A 26,588-nucleotide genomic window follows, 5' to 3' on the forward strand; every position below is an offset into this window, starting at 1 on the left:
ATGCCTAGACTACATGTGATCTAGATATCAGTTGTACATTCATGCAGGTCCTTCCTGGTGGTGTTCTAGTTCATCAGTTTTGTAAAGCATTTCACCCCTCCCACTCTCTCGAGCTTCATGCTTTAGGGGGCATCTGTTACGCAGTAATTTGTCATTGTCTCCCTGTCAGTCTCCCTACTGTCCCATGAAATCAAATGCACCATGTTCATGCTCTCTAAACTGGACAAATGACCCACTTTGCCAAAGTTTATTGCATCAGCGCGTCTGTTATTAAAATAACCGCGCTGACAGGCGGCTGATAGTGTAACTGATGCGCTGCCAGCGCGGAAGCACACAGGTTTCCCGCGCTGGTCGAATTTTATGCGCCAGCGCATCCTATGAAAATATTAAGCCGCGCTGACACAGCCTTCTCTGTTACTGTGATGCACTGTCAGCGCGTCAGTTCAGTGTTACACCCGCGCTGATCCAGTTTGGGCGAATTTGTTCCAACAGCCAGCCTTCCAGATGGTTCCAGACTTGGTTGTTGGCCTTGTGAGTGTCTCCCTCCCTTCTATGGCATGTCTGTTCGTCATTTGGAACCACCTTCCTTGAAGATAAGCTTGTCCTCCCACCATTCATGGAGACTCCTTCTCCTATTTAAACCTCCACCATTGCCATGAGCAGCTAGTTTTTGGATAGTGTGGAATTCATAGTGCTTAGACTGCTGCTGCTAGTAGGTAGTTGGTGTGACAAGTGTGGTTTTGCTAGAGGAAGCTTAAGGAAGGTTGTGAGTTTTTCTTGTGTGAGAGAGAGCTTTTGTGTTGGGAGAATCTACCTCCAAGGGTGAATGCTTAAGAGACTTGCTGGCTGGACCCTCAAGAGAAGGACTCAGCGTCAGAACTTTGGTTGTACCTTTCTCTGTTATTGATTTAATAATAGATGACTACTGTTATGGTTCCATTCTCATTTGTCTTTATAATGGTTAATGTGAATTACATCCTTTCTGACTGATGTATAATTGCTTTTATTAGATTTCACGCTTGTGTTTGTCTTTCTCTTCGTGTGTGCAGGTATCTATTCACGGAGATCGTGGAGGATCGTGACCGGCCAGAGCGAAGGAGCGAGAGCGGCATCTCTTCATCAAACAATAGCGTTGGAATCCAAGTAGGTGTTCTTTGCCTTTCTTGTATTTGCAATTAGGAACTTGCATAGTAGCATTGATTGATTGTTGCTAGACCCATTCTGGGCTAGTAGGGATCGCCTCTATCCGTAGAGGGGATTTACCTCTCCAACACTTATTGTTTCGGTGTTTGACACATGAATCTTGTGAAAAGTCCTTTGTATTAATTCTTCAACCAGCCAACCATGCAAGATTTTCCAACAACACTTTATTCCAAAGTAATTATTTTTCAAACAATGTCTAAGAATCCACCCTCAATACTCCGAATGAGGGAGTATTTATACAAAAAACTTACAAAACATATCTCATAAAAAAGTTAGATATATTCTAGGATGACTAACAAAAAGTTACATGAAAAATAGAGACAGATGGTCTCGTAGATAGAAGAAAAGGCAAAATGATGGCTTGTTGTTCGTATTCTTGTGAATGTGCTGGAGGCAGGCCATATGATTGGGCATGTTGTTGTCTTCTTTGTAATTCTGTGTTGGTTGCCCTACTTTTGATCTTCTTATTGATACTATTTACCTGCTCTGATACTATTTGACCTGTTTAATCCTTGTTCACCTTCAGTTACCATCATTGACTCTGGTAAAAAATGGAAATTTACCTTTTTACCAAAGGTAAATTACAAAATTTCTATCATCTCTACCCACCAGTTTTCCTGCGGTATTCTGGTCCTTTGAAGTTTTCTAAGGATTCATCAGCCTCGGTATATCTGAAAAAATCAAGCTGAACTTGGAACATGTGTTTTATCTCGTGCTCCACATAAAATAGGTTCTCAAGTTTATCAAAAAGAACTCGGCCTGTAGGTATTGCTTTAGTTGTACTGGAAGATGAGTTGGCTTGGTTTTCTGCATATTTAGCCAACTTGTTAACATAGTCTAACTGTGTCATCAGCTTGTCATTGATAACTAAATGACTAGGAAGTCCTTTACTCTGTAATACACCAAATTTCTTCATAAAGTCATCAATTTCTTCCTGCATGTTTAGGAATCTCCTTTCCAAAGTTTGCATCAAGGACTTTTTAGTCAAAACTTTCTCAATTTCCAAAATAGTCCCTGCTCTGTCTCTAATGCCTAGTTCTTCAAGCTGATATTTATTCTTAGTATTCAAAAAATTAATTAGTCTGGTAGCCTCTTCAGGAATCCTTCCTAATTCTTCCTTTGTTCTCTGGAATTCTTCAAGGGCTAGTTTTATCAACTCCATTTGCTAAAAAATTATTTTGATAGATGGTCAAACATCATTTATTGACTGAGTGATGTTGGCCCAAAGGATTTTTCTAATTTCTTCCAAGGGTCTATCAAATGCGAGGTCCTTTTCTAATGATTCCACCTTTTGTTCTAACCCTTTGTTTTCCCTCACTTTCTCTGCAAAATTGATCTTTGAAAGATCTTACTTTTTGTCCAAGGTAACAAATTGTTCTTTTACCTTTTGCAGCTCTGTAACTTGGAGCTTCAATTCCTCCATTGATTTTATTAATTCATCTGGACTAAGACCTGAAATCCCTGCTTGTGTTGTACCTGATGTTGTTGTTCTTTCTATTGCCTCTGTTGTTACAACTAGAATGTTTGGTGCCAGAACTATTCCAAGGGTTGAAGGGACTGCAGTGGAAACTACTGGAATCACATTGGGATGTTGAGAGGTCGACTCTCCCTGCTTGTCCTTCAATGATTTCTCTAATTCTTGTTTAGTCTCCTTCAGCTGCTCATTAAGATTTAGGACTAAATCCATCAGCTCTTCTTCAGACCTTTGTTGTATGACCTCAGCTGTCTGTGGGTGCTGTGAAGGTGGAAACTTTAGCTGCTTTCTTAAGGCAGCTATGTCTTCATCTTTCTTTTTAATTAAGGCTTCTGCAACCTTCACATCTTTAGGATCATGACCCAATCCAATGATTAATTCTTCTAATGATTTAATCCTGTTGTCTTTAGCCTATGAAGAGGCTTTCTCCAGCTGTAGTTGGGCAGTTGTATTGTTCAAAGAATTTTCCAGCCTTTGGGCCATCATGGCCTTGCTTGTTAGTGTAGAGTAGACCATCTCCCCTGTCTGTTTGTGTAATTCAATCTGGTCCAGGGGATGGATGTCCTTTGCCATGACCTCAAAATTAGTTTTGAGGTAATCTGTAGCTGATTGAGGCTGTTGCACCTTGGGCTTGAAAAAACTCATTATCATTTTACCTTCTTTGATGTCATAGGCTGACATCAACCTATTTTGATTAGTGGGAGCCATTTTCAAATACTGATTGTAAACTTGGATCCTTAATGGCTCATTTCTGGCTTTTATTTCTTTGAACTTTTTCTTGATGTCTGGATTTTCTTTTCCTAGAGGCCTAAAGGATGATACTTCTGCACTCTGTTGTCTCTCCAATTCATGTCTTTGTGAGCTGGAAGGTGTCCCTCCTACCGGGAAAGTTTGATGACTATCAACACCTTCTCTTCTTTGGCTATCAGTATTCTCTTCATAGAATTCTTCTTCTGAAAGAGGATTCAGCCTGTGCCTCTTAGCACTGTCTTGTTCAGAGGGTCGACTGGCAGGGGTAGCTACTTCCCTGACTCTTTTTTTAGTCCTCTCCTCATTCAGAGGAGCCTATAAGATAGGTGGTTCTACCACATTGAATTGAATTGGAGGAGTTTGTATGTTGACCTGCTCTTTGGAAGTTTCGGGCTATTTTGACATTATAGAATGTTATGTAGCCTGTGCACTTGTCTCTGTTTCTTTACCCTTGGAGGTCCCTGTGGCTGGTGTATTGGTCTGCTGTGAGTGCCTTTTAGAGGTCCCAGCTATTGAGGCACTTATTCCTGATGTTGATTTATGAGAATTATCATAATGTACCTATCCAAAAGAATCTAAGTCAAGAGTCTTTTCAAGATCTCTCATTACATTTTCTATGTTGACCTATTCACTATCAGTAGCAACTAAGGTCCCTTCTCTCCATTCATCCATGTTGGCAAACTCTTCAATTTCTGGGATTCTATGATGCATATATGGAGACAACCTATTCTTCATTCTTCTATCATAGATAAAGCCATAAGGGTCATATGGGGCCCAACCAAAACTTTTTTGTAATCTAAGGTAATTTTCTAGAATTCTCTCTGTTGCATCCCTTGCTTCTCTAGTGTTGCAGATGAAAGGGCCTATTTGATGTTTGATCTTGAGCTGTGCTTTCTTTTTGGCTTTAGTAAAATGGATCAAATCTAAATTACACATCCGCCTATAGTATTCTAATGCAAACAGTGGCATTGGAACATATTTTGGTAACTTGAAGGGGGCAAGTTCACACCCATATATCCTTATTTTTGTAAAGTTCTGGTATAGATACCAGTCACCCACTTTGTACCGCTTGGAAAGTTGAAGGATCTTTTTAATGTCACCACTGATCCTGGGAGGAGAAACCCCTGTCAATAAGGTGGTTGCTGGGTGAAAATTTTGATTAATGAACTCATTATAGGAGTAAAAGGTTTCAAAGGAATCATGGAAGACGACAGACCAGAAGATTACAGACCTTGGATTACCTTTGGTATCAACTTTCAGGACAGGGAATGGGAAATTGTCTGACTGAAAATAAAGCATGAGATGATATATAAAGGTGGTATACTTGAAAACTCTTTTATTTTCCAGTCTCATGAACTGGTCATGAATCTTATTAGCAATATAAGAGGCATAATCATATTTGATAGCAGGGGGCTGTCCGGGAGTAAAAATTGACAACAATACTAGGGTTAACTCATCAACGAACTCACTAGTATTGAAACCCATTACTAATGATATCATATCGACTATGAGTTTCCCCATATCTGTGAAGAAAGTTTGCATATAAAGAGGTGGGCCATTAGGGTGATGTTTCTACAGCATGAAAGTCTAACAGAGGCGATTAAGTTCATCCTAGGACAATTTAGTTGATTTCTCAAGTAAATCTCCCATGGAGAGGGGAGTGATGGCTTGACTGGAGTGAAATTGTAACATCTCGTTGATTGACTCGGTAGTTATTAGAAAAAGGATAGTTTGGCTTGGAGACATGATTGCTCAGCGATTAGGGTCATAATTGGCATCGCATTAATGAATTATATATGGGAAAACATGGACTGTGGGTAGAAAGTACATGGGAAGATTGGATTCCCACAGTCCTAGGATTTTAGAGCCATTCAGGTAGTCATCTATGCTTTGGCAAAAGAATCTAAGGTGATTTTTGTCAATTGTCAAGTCTTTTATCTGGAAGTATTTATCAGCCAAAGGCAGATAGTCTAAATCTCAGTGAGGGGAATTTAGGGGTGCAACATTCAAAGCCAAAGGGGTTTCCATGTCTGGTTCTTGTGGATTCAGATGGAAACTGTGATTTTCTATGTGAAATGGGAAACACAGAGGCTATAGGAGATTTAAGTGACGAAAATATTGACTGAATTACTATGAATTTTGGGATTTTTCATCAATTAACAGTGGAAAAGAAGTATTTGTAGGGTTTTTGCTAGGATTTTGATAAATACCTCTTTTGGGGAATGAGTAATGAAATGCAGGTGTTGGGCACGGCTAGAGGGTTCTGGTCTGTGTTGGCTACAAGTTTTTGGAGCAAGTTGGCGACTCGAAGCTTGAACTGGTTGACCTCGTCGTTTTTTTGCATGGGTGCACAGGTTTACAATATTAAGCAATGAAAGTGACTTATTTGTTTTATTTACAAAGAAAAAAATTGGCGGGGTTTTGGATTTTAGGCAGGTGATGTCAGCGGTAAATGATGTGATGTCTTTGTCGTATGCAGAAAGGTGGTAAGCGGTTTTATATTGCACCGCTTTTGGGGAAGGGCAGTAATATACCTCGAGCCAGTGATTCCATAGAACATTTGACGTGTGGCGGAGGTGCTATGAGAAACCTCTTTGTGATTGCGTGCTAATGCGTAGTCATAAAGGGTCATGCAATATTGATAATAGACATCAAATCTTGAGGATCTGATCGGAGGGTTGATGCTGGATGCGATATGCGGAGTTTTAACAAAGGCAGGCCCGATACATTAAGAGTTAATTTAATCATATCGGGAGCGGTGGGATTGGCTGATAAGGTTATTAATTAACCGTGAGGGTTAATTAATCCTGTTTTGTGCGGCGGGGGATTAAGGTTCTTAATGAATTACAGATTAACTCATTAATCCTATTTTAAACGCTGATTATGGTTGTATTCAACCGGGGGCCGGATATATAAAATTTTGGGAATATTTAATAAAATTATATAATATGGGAAAGGGTAAATATTATAAGGGATTTATACAATATAAGTTAAAAGTTAATATGACAATGAAATGAATAAGCGCCAAGTACAAAAACATTTGACTTGTGTAGTTGAACTTAGGCTTAAAATGAGAAAGGTTTTATATGAAAAATATTTGTAATTTTCCTAAGTAAAATAGGATTTTACTTAGGAAAAGAATTATGAAGGTGAATGAGTGATCTATGAATGATTTTAAGTACTTTAGGCTTTATAAACTATTGGGCTGAGGGTCTGATCCCTCCAGAAGTCAGAGAAATGATCTGAGCCCCTCTAATTTAGCAAATGCCTTAGTACTTAGGGGAAATTAGTGAAAATTTAGGGAAAAATGAGAAGGGGAGTTAATTATTTGACCTTGCTTTGCTTGAAATGCTTTCAGTGTAATGTCTGCCTTGAACTTGTGATGAAAGTAAAAGATTAACACATTTAGAGTCATCATTCATCACATGTAATTCTGCAACATCATCTACCTACCCTACCTACTTTAACCTAACATTTTTTCTTCTTTATTTGGGTGCACCTAGACTAACAAACCCTTATCAAAATTTTCTTTTCTTTTACATGCAGATATCTATCTAAGTCTAGCCTTATTACATCCAAGGGCTCAGATTAAACTGTTGAGCTCCTTTTATTCACTCTACCTATCTACTTATCTGCCAAGATTAAACAGTTTGTTTAGATTTTATTCTCTATTTCTAAAAGATAAAATTCAAATATGAACTAGCCAAGCTTAAGTTGTTTGACTATTCATCAATTGTGGCATAAGTTAACAAGTTGCACACAATTTTTTATTATACAAGAGTAAAAAGTAGTGGCATTTAGGCTTGCACACTTTCCTTGGTCTTTCTTTTCGTGGGGTTCATTTTCTTTCACTTTTTTGACAATCTTATTCTTTTTACCCTTTTATTTTTCTTTTAGGGTATACCCTCTTTTCATTTTTTAAATTTTTGGATTTTTTGAAAATATGGAAAACCTTTGCAACAAGTAAATGTATGAACTTATTACATAGCTCATCAAGTCAATCATGATATATGAAACCTATTGGTATAGGTGCATAACACTGGCTCCACTTGGGGATGGCTTTTCCTGGTGGAAAGTCAAGAACAACAGGTCAGATGGCCTCTGAATGATTTTGAATGCACTATGGAATCTTCTTCTGCTTGTTTCTTTATTGTATATATGACAGTGACACTTCTGAAGCTTAGGGCCTTCTCTTCGGGCTTCAACTCCAACAAGTTACTATCCAATCAAAACTGTGACAATACAAAGGATGTAGTATGTACACAAAGGATATAGTATGTACATGTTAACAATTAGGATACACTAATAGGTAGGATCAAAGTAATGTTTCAACATCCGACCATTGACTGGTCCTTCTTCTGTTTCCGTGTCATCCAATTCTTTCAGATAATATGTATTGTTTCCTTGTAAGGCATAGATAATATAAGGTCCCTTCCATAGGAAGTCAAACTTCCCATGTTTCCCCTTATCCTTTCTTCTGGAATCCCATATTAACACTTTGTCTCCAAGTTAGAAGTCATATGCCTTGGTCCTTTTATCAAATATCTTCTTGAGCTTTTCCTGCAACACTTGGGATCATTGGTACACCTCCTCTCTAGTCTATGGTAGATTGATGGTCTAGTTTATCCTTCTTTGAATATCATTAGGTTCCACCTGAGCTTCTTGAAGTATTTTCATTACAAGAACTCCTAATGATGAATGGAATATAGCCTCCATGCCATAAACTAGCTCATAAGGACTAGTACTAATGGATTTTTTGGTTGTAAGTCTATCTGCCCATAGTGCATTTGTCAGTTTCTTGTGCCAATTTTTCTTATTCTCCTCCAATAATTTTTTAATGATATTAATGAGGCTCTTGTTGGAAGACTCAGCCAGTCCATTCCCTTGAGGGTAATAGGCTATGGAATGGCCTAAGGTAATATGGTACTTGTTACAGAAACTTATCATTTTCTTTGATTTGAAGGCAACAGCATTATCAGTTATGATTTTATTAGGACAGCCAAATCTAGACAATATGTTGGCTTCTGGGAATCCTATGATCACTGTGTCATTGGCTTGTCTGGAGGGGATGGCCTCTATCCATTTGGTGAAATACTCTGTGGCAGTGAGAATCCATTTGTGTTGGCCAGAGGAGGGAGGATGGATTTCTCCAATGAAGTTGAGGCCCCATTGTTGGAAGGGTTTTTTATTGGAAATTGGTTTAAGGGGTAAAGGTAACAATTTTCTCTTTGCCTTAAAAAATTTGACATTTATGGCAAGTGGTGACAAATTTTTTTACATCAGTGAACAAGGTTGGCCAATAAAATCCAACCCTTAGGATCTTGTCTACAGTTGATTTCCAATAAAGGTGTCCACCACAGTCTCCTGCATGAAATTCTTGGAGAGCCTTGTCAGCTTCTTCTTTTAGTAAACAATTCAATAAAATTCTTTCATGATTTTTCCAAAAAAGAGCATTATCTAAAATAAAAACTTTGAAGCTTTCATCTTTAAAAACCTTTTCTTTGTTCTGGATAACCTTAAAGGAGCCTGTAGGTTTAGTAACACATAAATTACATCAGCATACCAAGGTGAATATAAGAAGGCATGGCTAATTTCTAGAGTCACCATCTCCTGTTCGTTATCCAGTTCATTTATGTCCAGGGCTTGACAATTGGTTTCTGTCATGAGTTTGGCCAATCCCTGTCCTTTTATTAGCTTTGTAGGTTTTATTTCAATATCATATTCTAATATGGTAGCAATCCATTTACCCCTCTTGCCCTCAATTCCATCCTGAGTTAGGATGTCTTTGACAACAGCATTTGATACATAGGCTATCACATGAGAGTATAATATATAGACTTTGAAGTCTTTAATGGCTTTTACAAGTGCAAAAGCTTGTTTCTCCATGATTTTGTATTTTAATGATGCATCTCTGAGTACTTTACTAAAAAAGGCTATGGGTTTCTCACATCCTTGATCATCTTTTTGTAATAAAATAGCTGCTATAGTGTGTTCTGATGCGAATGAAAATATTATGAAGTCTCTATCAAATTGAGGACTGGTTAGGACTAGTGTTCTAGTTAAAGCCATTTTGATTTCTTCAAATGCTTGTTTGGCTTCTACTGTCCATTTGACACTTGAATCCTTTTTTAACATATCATTAAGCAATATAATGAGTTCAACTAAGTTAGATATGAATCTTCTTAAAAAATTTATCTTTCCTAAGAAAGCTTGAAGTTCTTTGATATTTCTTGGATGAGGTATCGACAAAATAGCCTCTATTCTAGCAAGATCAATTCAAATACCATATTTGGAAATGATGTGGCCCAAGAGTTTACCTTCCTCTAGACCAAACAAGGACTTCTTTGGATTTAAAGAGATACCATATTTTCTGCATTTTAGGAATACTTGTGTGAGATGGTCCAAATGTTGTTGATCTGATTTAGAAAAAACAGTTAAGTCATCCAGATATATAACAAGAAAATCATGAATTTCTTTTGCAAATGCTATATCCATTGCTCTTTGGAAGGTTGCTCTTGCATTTTTAAGTCCAAATGGCATTTTGATGTACATAAAAGTGCCCCATGGTGTTGTAAAAGCAGTTTTTTCTTGGTCATCAGGATGAACTAGAATCTGGTTATATCCTGAGAACCCATCTAAAAGTGAAATTCTAGAAGAACCTACTACCCTTTGCAAAATATGATCCATCTTAGGTAAAGGGTAATTATCCTTCAGAGAAACCTTATTCACATTTCTTAAATCAACACATAATCTAATTTCCCTAGTTTTCTTCCTAGTAGGTACTAAATTAGACACCCACTCTGAAAATCTAATGGGGGCAATTATCCCTGCTTCATACATACATTTAATTTCTTTTTCAATTAATGGTAATAGCACAGGGTTGATTCTTCTGAGTTTTTGTTTGAATGGTTTCTGGTTTTCTTTCAAAGGTATTGTATGCTGAATTATGGAGGTGTCATATGATTTCAAGTCCTCATAACTCCAGGCAAAAACATCCTGGAATTCTCTCATTAGTTCAACATATTTTAGCTTTTGGTCAAGAGGCAAGGATTTGGATAATTTTATCGTTTTTGGCTTTTCTTTAGTCCCTAACCTATATTCTTCAATGTCTGCTTTTAATGGTTCCATCTTTGGTTTCTTTGGAATGTCATTAGAATCGAAAAGGTCTTCTAGAGGAGTTAATCCTTTTGGCAGATGATTGTCTTTCAGATCAATGACTTATGATTCTCCTTCAATAATTTCATCAAGATCCATTTGTTTAAGGCCTTGCACTTCTTTTTTGGTGAACTTTGTGGGATGAAGCATTTGAATTGTACTTTCTTCTGAAATGTTTGTTTCTACCTCGTTTGTTTGATCAAATTCAATAACTGTATCTACATCTATGTGACTGTTAGAAAATTCTTCATCTAAGGTCAAGAAATTATTTATCTGCTCATCATTATCAAACACTTGCCAGTTCTTTACATTATCAGGTATGGCTGGTCTGTGTCTAATCTTAGCTGTAAACTGATGATTAGGTTCGAAAGGTAATTTGCAAGTGCTGGCAAACATTGCCAGACTGTGGGCTTGCAGGTTGTGTTTTCTTAGGGTTTTAGCAAGCTGAGTTCCCAGAAAGGTATTAAGAATCTCTATAACTGTTTCTCTGTAGTATCTTAACCTAGGATCATTAGTTAGATATTTCCCTTTGATTTGTTGAATGATTAAATTAAAATCTCCTATGACAGATACTCTAATTGCTCCTAATATTTTAACAAGTTTAAGACCTAGCAAGAGAGCTTCATACTCTACCATATTATTGGTGCACTTAAAATCTAACTTGTAGGCATGGCCTTTAGCGTGGTCATTTTCAAGATTGTACACCCAAACTCCTACTCCTGCTCCTAATTTGTTGACTGAGCCATCAAATTCTAAATGCAAAAGAATTTCATGTTCATAGTTGGTATCAGGAGTGTCAAAGATTTGTTTAACTGTGAGATATGGTTTTTCACTTTCTTCTGTTTTCCCTTGGGTGTCTGATGTTTCATTGTTTTGGTTCTGCTGCTAAAACTTCTAATTCATTGGAAGGATCAATTTCAGCATTGTAAAGAATGAATGAATCCATATCAGAGTGTACTAAGTAGATGGGGAAATTCTGTGGTTTTTCCTAGCTACTTACTACATATTTCATTAATGTTTCTCTCTATAGCTTCTTAGGTTGGCTGAAAACTAAGATAGTAGCATAGGACATGTCCAATTGAAGAGATCCCTAAAGCTTCGCACCCCAGGACCTGGACAGTAACATGCCATATTTTGGTGGAATATCTGCTACCACTATATCCATTAAGATTGTCTTTGCAGGGTATTGAACCAGTGAAACACACAAGTCTTTTATCAAACCTAAACATCTCACCTGACTTGAATCAAAAGAAAAGAGGTCTTTGTATGGCCTGGTGATATCTAGGTCTAGTTTTTCCATTACAGACTTGGGCATTAGGTTGTGAGATGCCCCAGAATCAAACATGGCATTATGAAGTATTTTGTCATGTATGTTCAAACTTACATAGAAAGGGGGAATTCCTCCATCTAAGGGTTTTCCATTTACTTCAGGGCCAAAGATCAATTCTGGTTGGTCGTAAAAAACATTGACTGAGTCTTCATTTCCAATGATTTTGAGTGATCTATTGATTTGACTTCGGTAGACATCATGTTTAGCTAATTCAGACAATGGAACAACCATTTTTAGTTTGCCTACTTCAGTCTCCAGATTAAAAGGTTTTTTGGTCTGAACTCTTGTATTTCTAACAGTGGAATTCTCTTTGTCTTCTGTATTTTGTGTATTGTTTTCCTTCTTAGGAGTGGGGTTATGAGTTGAAGTTATTTCCAAATCAACTTTTGGAGGTTCTTCCACCTTTCCTTTGGGAGGAGGAGGAGTGGAGGCCTGTCTGTTATCAGGTTGATTATCGGAGACATCTTCAATTATTGGATTAGCAAGATTAGGATCTAATCTAGAAAGAATATGTACAGGTGTAGTATTCGTCTTACCTTTGATGGGCTATTTTGTAGCTTTCTATTTGTTGGTTTTAGGAACATCAATTCTTCTACTCCTTAGGTTATATTGTTTATGAACTTCATAAATGGCTGTGTCATATCCTTCCCTGAAGTCAAATGATTCACCTGACTGAGTTTGGAATTGTTTGAGAATATGAGCCTCTTGATCCTCCTGGGTCAATAAAACTTGTTGTTCATTATTGAGTCCCATTAAATTTATTTGAGTATCTTCTACTGGCTCATCAGAATTTGAGGCTTTAGCATAATTTTCCTGGAATGGGGGTCTAATGTTTTGGTCAGGACCAGTCTTTCCAGTGTTCTGATTTCGATTTTTTCTGAAATTGGGATTTCTCCCTGTATTGGTTGGCTGACCATTCCAAGGGGCTTTCCTTTCAATTGTTTCTACTCTATCCCCTATCCTATCCATCCCTTTAATTATAACATCTAATTTCTGTTCAAAAGCTGAGGGTTATTCTTTCAATGGTATTCTCCTTTCACTTCTAGCCTTGGCTCTTTTAAATATCAAGTTGGCTTCAACACTGACAGCTATACTTTGCATATCTTCTAATGTGCGGGGAGCTCTTTCTCTAAGCTGGTAGGCCATGTCAGAATCAAATCCATCAGGGAATTTGATTAACACTAAATTAGGAGGAGGTCTGAGGTTTTGAGGAATAGCATTATAAACATTGTTGAACCTAGTGCAGTAGTCTTGCACAGTTTCTTGTGTTCCTCTCTTCAGGTTTTCATATTCTGATAAGATTTGGAGAGGATCTTTCTTCTTTTCCCATCTGTTTAAGAATTGCCTATAGAGATTTTCTAGGTTGTTTATATTGTTTGCAGGTAGGGCTCTAAACCAGGTTCTGACTTCTCCAGTTAGACTTTGAACAAATATTCTCATTCTTACATCATCAGCATCTATTTCATATATTTCAAAGTAATCAGTCATTCTTTTGGTATGTTGTTGAGCAGTGTAGGTACCAGAACCATCAAATGGAGTGATTTTACTTTGGTAGTCTTGGGGCATAGCCCCTAAATTGGCTGGTAATACCAAGGGAGTATATCTATTTGCCATTGTAGTAGGTAGTGATGAAACAACAGTTGGGGTTGGGATAATGATAGGTGTTGGAGTGGTAGATGGAGGGGTAGAAGGGGTGGTTTGAGGTTGAGATGTCTGAGGAAATGGTGATGAACTTAGAGAGGCAGTAGTGATCACAGAAAGATTGGGTGTTCCTTCAGAGGTAAGATCAGATTGTATGGAGTTCTGGAAATGTCTGTCAAGATGTGAATTAACAATTTCAAACTGTAACTCCTCAATGAACAATGGATCTGGGAGTAGGTCAATTAATTCAGAATCAGAGGATGTCCTAAATAGAGAGATTTCAAAATGTTCATCAAAGGGTTCGTCTTCAAGATAAATCCACCTATCAGGACAGGATGTTGATCTGAAGGGGGGTCTGGAACTGGCAGAACTTTCTTGGCTTTCCTGTCTCCTAAGAATTCTGGGGATCAGATTAGGATTTTCAAACACTTGTGGTGGATTGGGATCAGGATTAGCTCTGGTGTAACGAGTCCTTTCTGAAGCCAGATTTTTAGGTATATTTTTTGTTTTTCTTAATTGGTATTAACAAAACAACTTCTATGGTTTCTTTAAGAGGTTTTAGATATGGGATTTGAACTTCCTTAAATACTTATTTGACAAGAGGAACTGGTCATATGTTTAGAAACCAGATGTTCAGTCCATAAACTATACCGAAGATAGGCTAAAGTAGCATTCATATGATATGCAATTGCGAAGCAAGAGCAGTTCAAAGGCTACCTGGCTAACTTCAGGGTCTGTTTGTAGTTTATAAAGTAAACAATAGTAACAAACGAACTATTCGTTCCCTAGTGGAGTTGCCACTATGTTATCACTCAGATTTTCCCAGAAGTTGTAAGAAGAGGGAAAGGGGTCCGAGGTAACCACAAACCAACTTTTAGGTATAGAATCTAGCCAATCTGTATCCAGAGAGGCTCTCTCTTTAAGGTTTAGCTTTGTTTTGAAATATATTAGGCTAGTTATGAAAGCTTGGGGTTTTTTATTATGTTTGGTGGCGAAATTCAGTAGCAGAGGGGTAGGACTAAATATTTTAGCCCATTGGGCTAATGGAGTCAAAAGAAGATGGCTCAACTGGATTTGGTTTTTCAACAAAGGATGGCTTCATAGGGCAAGATAGCTAAACAGGGAGCAAATAGAGACTTGAAAATATGGAATGGACTTAAAAGGGATGAAGGGCAATTAAGAATCCTTCAACATGTTTTAAGAGGAGGAAACTTGAATGATCACCAAAAAAAAGCAATTAAGAATTTTTTACTAAATGAGTAAACTAGGAAACAAGAGCAATTAAGAATTCACTGCTTATGCTAGTTTAGAAGAAAACATTTTGCACTTAAGCACTTTCTGAATTATTCTTTTTCGTTTTAATATTCAGATATGAAACACAATTGATATAATAAACAAGAAAACAATAACACATGAGATATAGAATACTTATTGTTCCGGTGTTTGACACATGAATCCTGTGAAAATTCCTTTGTATTAATTCTTCATCCAGCCAGCCATGCAAGATTTCTCCAACAGCACTTTATTGCAAAGTAATCAGTTTTACATCAATGTCTAAGAATCCACCCTCAATACTCTGAATGAGGGAGTATTTATACAAAAAACTTACAAAAAATATCTCATAACAAAGTGATATATATTCTAGGATGATTAACAATAAGCTACATGAAAAATAGAGACAGATGGTCTTGTAGATAGAAGAAAAGGAAAAATGATGGCTTGTTGTTCCTATTGTTGTGAATGTGTTGGAGGCAGGCCCTATGATTGGGCATGCTGCTATCTTCTTTGTAATTTTTTGATGGCTACCCTGCTTTTGATCTTCTTACTGATACTATTTACCTGCTCTGATACTCTTTGACCTGTTTAATCCCTGTTCACCTTCAGTTACCATCATTGACTCTAGTAAAAAAGGGAAATTTACCTTTTTACCAAAGGTAAATTACAAAATTTCTATCATCTCTACCCACCAGTTTTCTTGTGGTATTCTGGTCCTTTGAAGTTTTCTAAGAATTTCATCAGCCTCGGTATATCTAAAAAAATCAGGTTGAACTTGGAACAGGTGTTTTATCTCGTGCTCCACATAAAATAGGTTCTCAAGATTATCAAGAAGAATTCGGCCTATAGGTATTGCTTTAGCTGTACTGGAAGATGAGCTGGCTTGGTTGTCTGCATATTTTAGTGAACTTGTTAACATAGTCTAATTGTGTCATCAACTTGTCATTGATAACTAAAGGACTGGGAAGTCCTTTACTCTGTAATACACCAAATTTCTTCATAAAGTCATCAATTTCTTCCTGCATGTTTAGGCATCTCCTTTCCAAATTCTGCATCAAGGACTTTTTAGTCAAAACTTTCTTAATTTCCAAAATAGTCCCTGTTCTGTCTCTAATGCCTAGTTCTTCAAGCTGATATTTATTCTTAGTATTCAAAAAATTAATTAGTCTGGTAGCCTCTTCAGGCATCCTTCCTAATTCTTCCTTTGTTCTCTGGACTTCTTCAAGGGCTATTTTTATCAACTCCATCTGCTCAAAAATTATTTGGATATATGGCCAAATGTCATTTATTGAATGACTGATGTTGGCCCAAAAGATTTTTCTAATTTCTGCCAAGGGTCTATCAAATGTGAGGTCCTTTTCTAATGATTTCACCTTTTGTTTTAACCCTTTGTTTTCCCTCACTTTCTCTGCAAAATTGATCTTTGAAAGATCATACTTTTGCTCCAAGGTAACAAATTGCAGCTCTGTAACTTGGAGCTTCAATTCCTCCATTGATTTTATTAATTCATCTAGACTAAGACCTAAAATCCTTGCTTGTTTTGTACCTGTTGTTGTTGTTCCTACTATTGCCTCTGTTGTTACCACTGGAACGTTTGGTGCCAGAACTGTTCCAAGGGTTGAATGGACTATAGTGGAAACTACTGGAATCACATTGGGAGGCTGACAGGTCGACCCTCCCTGCTTGTCCTTCAATAATTTCTCTAATTCTTGTTTAGTCTCCTTCAGCTGCTCATTAAGCTTTAGGACCAAATCCATCAGCTCTTCTTCAGACCTTTGTTGTATGACCTCAGTTGTTTATGGGTGTCGTGAAGGTGGCAACTTTGGCTGCTTTCTTAAGGCAGTTATGTCTTCATCTTTCTTTTTAATTAAGGCTTCTGCAGCCTTCACATCTTTAGGATCATGACGCAATCCAATGATTAATTCTTCTAATGATTTATTCTTGTTGTCTTTAGCCTGTGAAGAGGCTTTCTCTAGCTGTAGTTGGGCAGTTGTATTTTTCAGAGAATTTTGCAGCCTTTGGGCCATCATGGCCTTGCTTGTTAGTGTAGAGTAGACCATCTCCCTTGTCTGTTTGTGTAATTCAATCTGGTCCAGGGGATGGACGTCCTTTGCCATGACCTCAAATTAGTTTTGAGGTAATCTGTAGTTGATTGAGGCTGTTGCACGTTGGGCTTGAAAAAACTCATTATCATTTTACCTTCTTTGATGTCATAGGCTGACATCAACCTGTTTTGATTAGTGGGAGCCATTTTCAAATACTGATTGTAAACTTGGATCCTTAATGGCTCATTTCTGGCTTTTATTTCTTTTAACTTTTTCTTGATGTTCGGATTTTCTTTTCCTAGAGGCCTAAAGGATGATACTTCTGCACTTTGTTGTCTCTCCAATTCATTTCTTTGTGAGCTAGAAGATGTCCCTCCTACCTGGAAAGTTTGATGACTATCAACACCTTCTCTTCTTTGCCTATCAATATTCTCTTCATAGAATTCCTCTTCTGAAAGAGGATTCAACCTATGCCTCTTAGCACTGGGCTATTCAGAGGGTCGATTGGCAGGGTAGCTACTTCCCTGATTCTTTTTTTAGTCCTCTCCTCATTCAGAGGAGTCTGCAAGATGGGTGGTTCTACCACATTGACTTGAATTGGAGGAGTTTGTATGTTGACCTGCTCTTTGGAAGTTTCAGGCTGTTTTGACATTATAGATTGTTCTGTAGCCTGTGTACTTGTCTCTGTTTCTTTACCCTTGGTGGTCCCTGTGGTTGGTGTATTGGTCCGCTATGAGTGCCTTTCAGAGGTCCCAGCTATTGAGGCACTTATTCCTGATGCTGATTTCTGAGAATTATCATAATGTACCTGTCCAAAAGAATCTAAGTCAAGAGTCTTTTCAAGATCTCTCATTACATTTTCTATGTTGACCTATTCACTATTAGTAGCTACTAAGGTCCCTTCTCTCCATTCATCCATGTTGGCAAACTGTTCAATTTCTGGGATTCTATGATGCATATATGGAGACAACTTATTCTTCATTCTTCTATCACAGATAAATCCATGAGGGTCATATGGGGCCCAACCAAAACCTTTTTGTAATCTAAGGTAATTTTATAGAATTCTCTCTGCTACATCCCCTGCTTCTCTAGCGTTGTAGATGAAAGGGCCTATTTGATGTTTGATCCTGAGCTATGCTTTCTTTTTGGCTTTAGTAAAATGGATCAAATCTGAATTACACATTTGCCTATAGTATTCCAATGCAAACAATCGCATTGGAACATATTTTTGTAACTTTAAGGGGGCAAGTTCACACCCATATATCTTGATTTCTGTAAAGTTCCAGTATAGATACCAATCACCCACTTTGTACTCCTTGGAAAGTTGAAGGATCTTTTTAATGTCACCACTGATCCTGGGAGGGGAAACCCCTATTAGTAAGGTTGTTGCTGGGTGAAAAAATTGATCAATTAACTCATTATAAGAGTAAGGGGCTTCAAAATAATCATGGAAGATGGAAGATCAGAAGATTACAGACCTTGGATTGCCTTTGGTATCAAGTTTCAAGACAGGGAATGGGAAATTGTCTGACTAATAATAAAGCATGAGATGATATATAAAGGTGGTATACTTGAAAACTCTTTCATTTTCCAGTCTCATGAATTGGTCATGAATCTTATCAGCAGTATAAGAGGCATAGTCATATTTGACAGCAGGGGTCTGTTCGGGAGTAAAAATTGACAACAACACTAGGGTTAACTCATCAATGAACTCACTAGTATTGAAACCCATTACTAATGATATAATATCGACTATGAGTTTCCCCATATCTGTGAAGAAAGTTTGCATATAAGGCGGTGGGCCATTAGGCTGATGTTTTTGCAGCATGAAAGTCTGACAGAGGTGATTAAGTTCATCTTGGGACAATTTAGTTGATTTCTTAAGTAAATCTCCCATGGAGAGGGGAGTGAGCGCTTGACTGGAGTGAGATTGTAACATCTCGTCGATTGACTTGGCGGTTATTGGAAAAAGTACTGTTTGGCTTGGAGACATGACTGCTCAGCGATTAGGGTCATAATTGGCATGGCATTGATGAATTATATCTTGGAAAACATGGACTGTGGGTAGAAAGTACATGGGAAGATTGGATTCCCACAGTCCTAGGATATCAAAGCCATTCAGGTAGTCATCTCTACTTTGGCAAAAGACTCTAAGGTGATTTTTGTCAGTGGTAAGGTCTTTTATCTGGAAGTCTTTATCGGCCAAAGGCAGATAGTCTAAATCTCGGTGAGGGGCATTTAGGGGTGCAACATTCAAAGCCAAAGGGGTTTCCATGTCTGGTTCTTGTGGATTCAGATGGAAACTGTGATTTTCTATGTGAAATGGGCAACACAGAGGCTATAGGAGACTTAAATGACGAAAATATTGACTGAATTACTATGAATTTTGGGATTTTTTGTCAATTAACAGTGGAAAAGAATTATTTGTAGGGTTTTTGCTGGGATTTTGATAAATACCTCTTTTGGGGAATGAGTAATGAAATGCAGGTGCTGGGCGCGGCTGAAGGGTTCTGGTCGGCATCGGCTGCAAGGTTTTGGAGCAGGTTGGCGACTAGAAGCTTGAACTGGTTGACCTCGACGTTCTTTTGCATGGGTGCACAGGTTTATAGTATGAAGTAGTGAAAGTGACTTATTTGTTTTATTTACAAAGTCAAAAGTTAGTGGGGTTTTGGATTTTAGGCGGGCGACGTCAGTGGTAAATGATGTGATGTTTTTGTCATATGCGGAAAGCTAGTAAGCGGTTTCATATCGCACAGCTTTTGGGGAAGGGCGGTAATAGACCTCAAGCCAGCAATTCCATAGAACATTCGACGCATGGCGGAGGTGCTATGAGAAAACCGCTTTGTGATCGCCCACTAACGCGCGGTCACAAAGGGTCGTGCAATATTGATAATAGCCGTCAGATCTTGAGGACCTGATCGGACGGTTGATGCTGGATGCGATAGGCAGAGTTTTAACAAAGGTAGGCCCGATACATTAAGAGTTAATTTAATCATATTGGGAGCGGTGGGATTGGCTGATAAGGTTATTAATTAACCGTGAGGGTTAATTAATCCCATTTTGTGCGGTGGGGGATTAAGGTTTATTAATGAAATACAGATTAACTCATTAATCCTATTTTAAATGTTGATTATGGTTGTATTCAACCAGGGGCAGGATATATAACATCTTGGGAATATTTAATAAAACTATATAATACGGGATGGGTAAATATTATAAGGGATTTATACAATATAAGTTAAAAGTTAATATGACAATGAAATGAACAAGCGCCAAGTACAAAAACATTTGACATGTGTAGTTGAACTTAGGCTTAAAACGAGAAAGGTTTTATATGAGAAATATTTGTAATTTTCCTAAGTAAAATAGGATTTTACTTAGGAAAATAATTATGAAGGTGAACGTGTGATCTATGAATGATTTTAAGTACTTTAGGCTTTATAAACTATTGGGCCGAGGTTCCAATCCCTCCAGAAGTCAGAGAAATGCTTTGAGCGCCTTTAATTTAGCAAATGCCTTAGTAATTAGGGGAAATTAGTGAAAATTTGGGGAAAATGAGAAGGGGAGTTAATTATTTGACCTTGCTTTTCTCTAAATGCTTTCAGTGTAATATCTGCCTTGAACTTGTGATGAAAGTAAAAGATTATCACATTTAGAGTCATCATTCATCACATGTAATTCTGCAACATCATATACCTGCCCTACCTACTTAAACCTAACATTTTTTCTTCTTTATTTGGGTGCACTTAGACTAGCAAACCCTTATCAAAAAAAAAAATTCTTTTACATGCAGATATCTATCTAACTCTAGCCTTATTACATCTAATGGCTTAGTGTTGGGTCCCTATAATACTAGTGATTACCCCATTACTATTATAGTTATACCCCTTATTAATATTGTTGTGCCCCTATTGCCCCCATATTGTTATTATTGTGCCCATAGAATGCCTCTATTTTTATTTTTGTGGCTTTAAATTATTATTGTTAGGTCGGCTGGATTATATTGTGACTCCTTAGACTCCTATATATAGAAATGAGATTTTGTCATTTGAATCATCCAATAATTGTTCATTTATGTAATGTAAACGAGGTTGCCCCCTCGAAGAGGCTGAATTCTAAGGTGTTGATCTATCTTTTCTATCTTTTCTTGAGCTGGTTTCATAACATTTGGTATCAGAGCTTTGGATTCTAGGGTTTCGCTGCTCCAAACAGGTCATCGTGACATTTTCCCTATAAATTTTTTCTGCGACATTTCAGAAGTTGTAAAAAAAAACCCATTTTAGAAGAAATTGCGCTGAACCTAGGGTCCGAATTTCAGAGCTTTTCTCACTATATTTGCGGAGATATGATCTGAGGAAGTTGGTCATTTTGTAGACTCCATAATTACATTCCAAACAGGTGACCTGGGGAAAATCATCATAACTTTCTCGCTGGGGATCGGATTGAAATTTCGTAAGAATTTACAAAAAGAGGATGGACTGTAGTTTCTTATATGCATTTTTCAGATCCAAAGGTCGAAACAATGACTCGTGGCACGTCGTACAAGTTCGCTCTACTGAACTAGTCTATAATCAAGTCACTGTGGGAGATTTCGCATAACTCTTCCTTGGAGAATCCAATTTGGGTCAGACTTGTGGCATTGGAAAGAGGACACATAAGGCTACAACAAACAGGTCACAATTTTAGAACTCGAGGATCTAAAATTACAGAGATACATCAGATTCAATATCAGGCTTCTACAAAGTGAAAAAAGGTGTGTAGTTTTTTTTTAATTTTTGCATAAGTTTGGTTTGAAGGAATTCAAAGGGCATAGTAAAGCATTATTATCAGTAACTGATGCCCCGAGGAAATAAAATGCAAACATGTAGTAAGGAACCTGAAAGCTCAAGCATGACTCATGAAGAAGAGGAAGAAATGCTACATGATATATCAAAATTACAAGAACAAGTGCAACAAATGTCACGCTCACAAAAGCTAACAGAAGCTAAGATAAATGGTGTGGAATCTAAGATAAATGGCATGGAATCTAAGATAAAGGGCATGGAAGCTAAGATGGATGATTCGAAGACAGATTTGAAGAGAGACATGGCAGATTTGAAGACAGATTTGAAGAGAGACATGGCATATTTGAAGACAGATTTGAAGATAGACATGGCAGATTTGAAGACAGATTTGACAAATTTTCTACAAGAAATACTTACTAATGGTGAAAAGGTTGTAAAGGAAACTCATGATGTGAACAAAAGAAATGTTAATCATGATTCCATAGACTCTAATGTTGGATCGAAGACCCACCATATTCCAAAAATCGATATGAAGAAGTTTGATGGTGTTAGCGTTCGAATCTGCCTCAGGCTGAGGAAGGCAAAACTCGAGGCCACATTAAACCATGCTCAGCCTCGTAGCTAGCCCTACGAGGACAGGAGAGGGCTCTCTCTGGATCTATCTCGACAAAAGGTCTTCAAAGGGGCTGAGATGAATCAAACTTAATACTGATTTTAGGCTAGTAAAGAGATAGGAAGGTTTGTTTTAGATTTTTGAGTTTTTTGTTGGAGAAATGGGAAAACCAATTTTGGGTGCGGGGATTGAGGTCAGATTTTTGCAGAGATCGAGTTGGGGCGAGGTAGGCAATAGTCTTGATGCCTTTTGATCAGGTGTATGGACGGATCAGAATGACAAGGAGTTGAAGAGGGCAAAAGAGAATATGGATCCTCTTCAAACTGACGAAAACATGGAAAATCAAACAAACTTAAAGGCAGAGCATAACAATCTATGGATTCTACCTTAACATTTCATTTGTCCAATTGCAGAAGATGAAAGAAGGAAAATGATACACATTAACAACTTACAATTACAAAAAGAAACACACCATCAACACACAAAGCCACAAGGATCCCAACAGGTGCTGCAAAATCTCTGATCTTTCCTTAGCCAAAATATGAAAAAATATGTACAATAGTGTCCAAAATCTTCCCAAGAGTCCAACCTTTGCTACTGACTGAAAATTTACATAATATAGACCAAGCTAACCCATTCCCTAACCTCTAGGGGTCGAGATCCTCCTTCTAGGAGCAGTTTCAACCAATTCTAAACAAGGAACTGAAATCTAGGTAGTCAAACAACTAACCCCTATATGCTAGGAAACTGATTCATTACATTAAATTTTTGCTATTTTGTGGATGAATCATCTAGAATAGGTAAATAAGTACCAAATCTACATCATGTACATTAAATTACATCAATCTGGGTCAAAAATCACATCAATAGGTGAAACTGGTCATGACTGGCCGAAATCCTGAGCTGGAGGATGAAAACTGGACCAAAAACCCCAATGCGTAGCACCCTGATCCCAATGCATAGCGCACCTTTCAAACTATTTTTGGGGCACTTCCTGACATCCAAATTGAGCTCATGATAGCTCGTTGGAATGCCCTGGATGTCTACTTTCCAATCCAAGTGGAATTTTTCAATTTGGAGCTCATTTGCCCCTCCAAAACTGCATTCTCCCAGAAGTACTTCCTGCTGTTGCAAAAGGTGGCAGCAAGGTGGTTTTCATGGTGTTTTTAGGCCTTTTGATCATCCAGAATTTGATGAAATGCCTTGGAAATAACTGAGCATGTATATTTCATCATTAAAAACCCAAAAATATCTTATTTTTCTCCAGAAAGTGCCCCAATCAAAAGCGAGCGCGCAGGCATGCTACCCATTGAGCAGAAAAAACTGTTTTTGAGACCAAAAATTTCAAAATGACAAAATTTTCTCCGAATTTGCTCAAATTCGGAGCGAAGAACCTCTATCATGTGTCATGCTCAGCCAGCGAAGCCTCGGCCAAAACTCGAAGCGGATCTAGCCTCTTTTGCCGTTTTAGTGCTTTGCTCAACCTCCTTTTCAAAATCTTCATTTTTGCCTTGCAAACATGCATGCGGACCCAATAATGATTCTTCATGTGATGAAGCAAGTCTTTGTCTCTATTGGCTTTCGCAAACAACCCCTCCAAATATCGGTTGACCTTCTCAAGCAAAAATTGCCGCGCAACAGGTGTCAAATCACCCGGTCTTTTATGGGCCAACCTACGGTCTTCACGGATTCGTTGCAGCTCTATAAGTGTGTGCTCGTCCTCTAATTGTTTATTGCGCTGCTCCAAGTATTTGATCCGACATTCTGCCTTCAGTAACTTCTCATTCAATCTAACAATCTCGGTCTTTTGTTTCGAGCTAGGAGAGCTCCTATCCACATCACTCAATGCAACATCAATATCATGACCACCCGAATGGCCCTCCTCGTAAATTGGCTTCTTGCCTCTGTTCTGAACCTGTACCTGTACCGAAGAAGAAGGCAAGACCCCTTCCACACCATGTGGAGATAATACTCGTCGTGTAGCTGCAAATAAGGCCCTGTGGCCTCGCTGATATGTCACACATGCTGGAGCGCTGACATGCTCGGTCTCAGGAATGTCAAACTGATGTGAAGGTCCTCCCTCATCATGAACTATCTCAGGAGGTGGCTGTGGCACTGTGAAGAAGTCGCGAGAAATGAAATCCTCCCAAGTAATACCCTGATGTGCTAACTGATGAACCACTACGATCTTGATCAGCGCATAATGATAAATACTCCTATGCTGTTGTGCTGGGGTCTTCCTTTGTACTAATACAACCATCCTCTCTATGTTGCAAAACATGAAGTATGGAATGTTCATCAGACGTACCCTTGTAAAATGCATCAACAAACGGACATGGTACGCATAAAGACGGGAGAATCTACCCTCACAACTGAAGTACCGAATGATGAGCTTCATCAAAGGTGCAAAGTGATCATTCAGGTACTGGAAAGGAAAAACTCTACTCAAGTGCCTCATATACCCAGGTTTGATATATGGCTCATAATAGGATTTCTCTAGCTGCTGACGCTTATTCCATTGCTCTCCAATATTTGGTATCCCAGTGGCCTCTGCAATAGTCTCTGGTGACAAAATGAAATTAACTCCAGCAAGGTTTACATGGCCATCATGTAAATGTAGAACAAACAAGCGAGCTAATTCACGATGATGGTGAATTTGTGAAATTAGCTCACAATAGAGATAGCATGACTGGTGGCGAAAACAATCCATTGCCAGTGGGCAAGCCTGCAATTGAGCCAAAGAAGTGGGCTCTTCTCTGAGATGCTTTCCACCTTTGCCACCTCTGCGAGACCTCCGAGGCACATTACCCTCTATTGTGGAATCACTATCATTCTCCTGCTCATAAACTGAATCTGTGTCTGACATGGCTTTGAAAACACAAAGACTGCAATATATAGGAGGTTTGCAATATGTCGGATGTATGTTGTAGCTGTGGTGAAATCACAATTTTAATGCATGCTCAAAAGGCAACCTAAACATCATAAGACTTATGCCATAATGGACATTCTATTTAGTGTATTGGGCATAAAACAATCATAAGGACAGTTTGACAAATGGACCAAAATATGAAGTGTTGTTGGCTCAAAACTTACAAATGGGTATGAGGCTATGTTTCACCAAGGGAAAGCAGTAAAATCTTCACCAATCATCCATAAACACCCTTAAGGCAGATTTTGGTGAGGCCTAGGGTTTCATTTGTTGACCTAGGGTTTCATTTTTTTTTTTACATTCAACACATCACACCCCTCTTCAAACACACTATAAACAATATGAAATTGATTGAATCGGTCATAGAACACCTACTTGCAGATGTGGGGCAATTAGACACGATATGGGCACATGAATATAAATAAATTTTGTGCTGAACTGAGTGCATAGCGCACTATCCCAGTGCGTAGCGCACAACCTGATGCGTAGCGCCCGTGTATTTTTACACTGGCCGCACTAACCCAATGCGTAGCGCACTGCCCGGTGCGTAGCGCACAGCCTCCAACGCGTAGCACACCCTCCAAAACTGTCCACAGGTATGTAACTCATGGTTTTGACCTTCAAACGCTTAGACACGATGTTGCTTTGGGAATTTGTGTGCAAATGGACTTGTTTTCCCTTTTTATAAGTAAACAAAATATCTCATTTGATTTAAATTGATTTCAAAACCCACTTTGTAAGGTTTGGCACTTTTCACTTTTGGTCTTTCCATACAACACTGCTTTTTGACTTTCTCATGCTTTTCTGGGATTTGGACTGATCTTTTTTGTTGATTTTTGCAGGGATCTAGCATTTGGCTTTGGAGAAGATCAGAGACTTGCTCTGAAACCTTTTGAAATGACATAAATACAGTTATTTACAATAACAATTTTTAGTTCCAAAACAGAGTTTTGGACGAAAAATGTTTCAAAATGCTCTATGAAAATTATTAAATAAGAGTCTTTTGACATCAACCTCATGGCTTGCAAGCTTGTTTTATGTATATGCAAAGGACTGACAACCCTAGACTCTAGGACACTTTTATGAAAATTAATGCATGATTATGGACTTCAATGATTTTTGAGAAAATTTGTTTATTCACTAACCCTGTAGGGACAAACATGAGGAAACACAAAACAACCAGACCCCCTCATCAATCAATGGCATGCCCCTGGCGGAATGCAACGAAGTGGAACAAGCGAGACACCTAAAAATGATATGCAAAGCAAAAACATCTCTGACGGAGGGCTGTAAGGACCGACTCTAACAGATGGCAAGGATCCTGCCACATGGATATTACAGATGGAGCAATTCTTCGATCTCAATAATATGAAAAACACACAAAAGGTA

The sequence above is a fragment of the Pinus tabuliformis genome, chromosome Q, assembly GCF_031772625.1.
Source record: "Pinus tabuliformis cultivar Carrire ecotype Pingquan chromosome Q, CPIR1, whole genome shotgun sequence".
Classification (NCBI taxonomy): domain Eukaryota; kingdom Viridiplantae; phylum Streptophyta; class Pinopsida; order Pinales; family Pinaceae; genus Pinus; species Pinus tabuliformis.